The following is a 5,000-nucleotide window of genomic DNA, read 5'->3' as shown; positions in this document are numbered from 1 at the left end:
CTGAACAGAACAGAAAAAAGATCGAAAGGCACTCCAAACAACAATGAACCGCACGCGCCAAAAGAAGGAACACTGAAGGAACATTCTGAATCTATTACGCAAGACCGCACGCCCATCCATCCCGAGCGGAATTAAACGCCCGAATCGAACCAAGCGGGGTGGGCGGTGTCAACGGGCGCTAGACACGCACCCATGACGCTGATCGCCAAGTCTCGTCGTCCGTGCTCGCACCCCCTCCCCCCCTTCCAGCCAGCCCACCGCTCCAACATCGCTGGTGACGATTTCGGATCAGCGAAGAGGAGTCTCAATCGCGCGTGTCCGTCGTCCGTCTGTCTGTCTGTCTGTCTGTCTGTCTGTCTGTCTGTCTGCCTGTCTTGATACTGTACTCGCATGGGGACGACAGAGAGAGAAAGAGAGAAAGAGAGAGAGAGAGAGAGAGAGAGAGAGAGAGAGAGAGAGAGAGAGAGAGAGAGAGAGAGAGAGAGAGAGAGAGAGAGAGAGAGAGAGGAGAGGAGAGAGAGAGAGAGAGAGAGAGAGAGAGAGAGAGAGAGAGAGAGAGAGAGAGAGAGAGGACGAGAGAGAAGAGAGAGAGAGAGAGGGGAGAGGAGAGAGAGAGAGAGAGAGAGAGAGAGAGAGAGAGAGAGAGAGAGAGAGAGAGAGAGAGAGAGAGAGAATGTGGGAAGAGAGAGAAAAAAAGTGAAGAGCAAAGGAAGAAAAGAGGCGGGGAGGGGAGGGCAGCGACACACCTCCCTTCCAACGCGATCCAAAAAGGCCAGCGAAGGTGGGAGTCAGCCACGCATTAATAAGTCGGACGCAGCGTGCCACAGGGGGTGATCGGGGGAGGGAGAGGGGGGGGGGTCAATGGCAGTTCATGACCGCTGACCTTCTGTCGAGGACAAATCGTAGCACGCGGGAGGGGTGTGCGAGGGCGCGACGGCGTGATATGCGGGCGTGAGTCATGGCGGGAGGGAGGGAAGGGGATGGAAGATGGGAAAGAGAGGGAAGGAAGGTGTGAGGGTGGGGAAGAGAAGAGAAGGGAAAATGAGGAGAAGGTAAAGGGAAAGAAAGAGAGAAGGAGATGTAGAAAGAGGGTGTGAAGGAAAGAATGAATGCATAGGATACAGAAAAGGAGAAGGGCGAGTCATAGAAGATAAGAAGAGGGAGAGAGTGAGTCAGAGAAATAGAAGAAGAGGCAAAGGGGGTCATGGGCAGAGGCGATGGTACAAGCCTCACGTGACACATGACAATTGGAAACTGGCAAGGGCATGACAAGCAAGATTTTAATTCATTGTTTCACAACAAACAAATCTATCAATGTCAATAGGACTTTGTATACTTTTCAATGAACTTATCAAGTATGTTTAGACATCGCGATTTTTGCTTCTTTGCGTTTCACTTGATATTTTCCTTTATGTGTTACAGTTTGGTATGAATTGATCGACTTTATTATTCACATGATCAATTTCAAAAACTCCAATGCTCTAGTTGAATAAAAGGTGGATCGCTGCAGAAGAACAACAGCAGATTGCGCAAAAGAGAACGACGAATGCCGATCGATGCGAAGGTACCTGTTACGTAAGTAAAACATGAAACACACACACACACACACACACACACACACACACACACACACACACACACACACACACACACACACACACACACACACATACATACACACACACACACACACACACACACACACACACACACACACACACAACCACACAACCACACACACACACACAACCACACACACACACGCGCGCGCACACGCGCACACACACGCGCGCGCACACACACACACACAGAAATAGAAACAGAGGGCGTGGGCGGGCTGAGTGACACGAATGACACGGCGTGGGGAGCGATAACGAGCGCGCAGGTGTCATGAGCAATGTCGTGAGTTTGCCGTGATGCCGCGCTCTTTATCGGACGGCGCGCCTGTCACGGCTAGAGACACCCGCGTCTGCGTGACATGTCGAGACGCGTCGGTCTTATCACACGTGAGTCCTCTTTTTATCTCCTCGACGTTACTCGGTATCTGTTGGCATCAACCCTTCGCCGCGCTGACAGCCAACACGCATAAACTGGCTTAATAAAGACGCTGACACCCCCTGTATCTTTTGGGCGCCTGGTCAGCCATCCTCTGGGAATCCGACCGGGCCATTTAAAAGATAAAACCGTGCTACGAAGCTTCCACGAATATATTAAGATAAATAATACATGGGAATAAACGAATCGACAATAGCCTGGAGGAACCTACGCCTGCATAAACCTGCTTTTACGCTTTTTGTTTATGAAGTTACTCCATTTAAGGACACGAGAGAAAGGGAGAGAAGAAAGAGAGAAGAGAGAAAGGATGCGAGAGAGAAAGGATAAGTGAGAAGAGAGAAAAGAGGAGAGAGAGCAAGGAGGAGAGAGAGCAAGGAGGAGAGAGAGAAAGGATAAGTGAGAAGAGGGAAAGGAGGAGATAGAGAAAGGATAACCGAGAGCAGAGAAAGAAGGAGAGAGAGAAAGGATAAGAGAGAGAGAGATAATGGTAGCGACACAGCAGTAATACGATAATATAGGCCTTCACCCTCAAACTTTCCCTCTGAACGACTTCGGGGAGTGTTCGTGAAAAGTCTGGCACATGGCATTATCAGTCTTGATAAAAAAGAACAAATACTGGCAAAAAAACACACACACACATTCCCATGCAGGAAATTCCAAGTATATTGAAAAATTTAGGGCAAAATTTGCTGGAAGTGAAGAAAAATTACAAGGAGGGAGGGAGGGAGGGAGGGAGAGAGAGAGAGAGAGAGAGAGAGAGAGAGAGAGAGAGAGAGAGAGAGAGAGAGAGAGAGAGAGAGAGAGAGAGAGAGAGAGAGAGAGAGAGAGAGAGAGAGAGAGAGAGAGAGAGAAGAGAGAGAGAGAGAGAGAAACTCCAAGAACAAGAAAGGGAAGGCGAGAACGAGAGCCGTATTCCCCCCCCCCCTCCCCGCCTCCCAGGAGCCTCGTGACCCGCCGCGGAGTGCCTGCCCGACCGCGCGAGGGCAGCATTCCGGGGCCGACAATGGCACGGACTTCTCATCTCGAAAATGGACAAGTCGCATTCCGGACAAACGAGAGAAAGAAAAAGAGAAGACAGGAAAAATTGAGTGTATCATTATCACGACTGAAGTGGGAAAAAAGGAAGAAGAAAAAATACATCCATCAGCTGATCGACTGAAATTCGTGAAGACACACAAAAAAAGGGGGGGGGGGGGGAAGAGAGAAAAAGCGAGAAGAAAAAAAAGTCCTCCTGTTACATTTGCTTCGAAACACAATCCAAGATGATCAACTAAACATGCTCTTCCCTGGAACACCCCACCCCTCCCCCTCCCCCTCCCTTTCCCCCACACACCTCCCCTATAAGTCACCCCCGATCCCTCCCTCTCTCTCTTCCTCGCCCTCCCCTATCCCACCTTCCTACTTCTCCCACTCTCCTCCTTTCTTCCTTCCTTCTTCCTTCTCCCTCCTCCCTCCTCCCTTCCCTCCCTTCTCCTCCCTCCCTCGTATTCTCCCTCCCCCACCTTCCTCCCTTCTCCCTCCCCACCCTCCCCTTTTCCCCGGTCCCAATTTCTCCCTCCCCCTCCCTCCCCTCTACCGCACGTCTAAGTAAAATCACCCCGACGTGCACGGGCGTCAACTCCAGAGCAGAAGGTGCAACCACTCTTCTTCAGTCTCTTCTTACTTTCCCTAAGGTGGAGGTGGGGAGAGAGGGGCGTGGGGAGAGAGATGGAAGGAGGCGTGTGGGGAGATGGAAGGAAGGGAGAGGGGTGTGGGGAGAGAGACGGAAGAGGGGGTGTGGAGAGAGAGAAGGAGGGGGAAGGGGCGTGGGGGAGAGAAGCAGGGTTGTGGAGAGTGAGGTGGGGGGGGGGGGATTGTGTCCACAAAAAGGGAGAAGGGAACAGGTGTACAAAGAGAGGGGAGAGGGACGAAAGAGAAGGGAAAGAGAAAGGAGGAGAAGGGAAGAGGAAGAGGGGAATGGCACAGGAGGTGTAAGGAGAGGGGAGAGGGAACGGAGACAGAAAAGAGATGAGGGAGGTGAGGGGGAGGAGCGGGGAAAAGAGCCGAGGAAAGAATGACGAATCGCAGAAAGATATACAGATGAGTCAGAAAACCTACGCCAGACGAGGAACTGGGAGAATAACACAGTAGAGAGAACGACAGAGGGAAGAGAAAGGGAGGAATAAGAGGGAAGCGAAAAGGAGAAAAGGAATTGGAGCAAGTGTAAAAGAAGAAAAAAATCCTACGGACAGCAGACAAGAAGAAAGACGTACTAAAAGCAAGGCTGGGAATCGAAAGGGAGGAGGAGGGGGGCAGCCTGGACGATGAAAAGAAGTGATTTACTGAAGAAGGGCAAAAGAGGAAAAGCACAAGGAAAAACGAAAGAAAAAAATGGACCTAAAATAGGGAACTGGAGGTGACTGCGATTACAGGCAAAGGGGAAGACGACGACGAATGGAGAAAGAGAACAGAATAGCACATAGGACCGAGGAGTGGCGTGGAAAATGGGGATGGATGGGGGAAGCAATAAGTGCATCGACTTGTTAGAGAGAATGTAGGTTTTAAATTGCAGGCATATGTCTATATATTATGTTATATAAGTATATATGCATTTAGGAACACATATATAATATTTGTATAAGTAAAATATATATACATGGATGTGTATATATAGATATATGTATGTATGTGTGTTTGTTAGTTATCTGTGGCATTTGCCCACATGCAGACATACAGACACGTACATGCCTCCACAAATACAAACACACACACATACATACACAGTTTCAACTAGCAATCTACCTCAGTCTCTCCCCGCTCTCCCTTCCGACCTCTTGAACCGGAAAAGAAAAATCCGGTCTCGGCATCTAAATCGTCTTTTCCAATCTCCATTAGGGGGAGGGAAGGCGGGCGGCGAGAGATAAGAGAGAGAAACGGACAGAGAGGAAGGGTGTGTTGGAGAGAGG

This window comes from Penaeus monodon, chromosome 38 (assembly GCF_015228065.2).
Source record: "Penaeus monodon isolate SGIC_2016 chromosome 38, NSTDA_Pmon_1, whole genome shotgun sequence".
Classification (NCBI taxonomy): domain Eukaryota; kingdom Metazoa; phylum Arthropoda; class Malacostraca; order Decapoda; family Penaeidae; genus Penaeus; species Penaeus monodon.
This window is presented reverse-complemented; position numbering follows the sequence as displayed.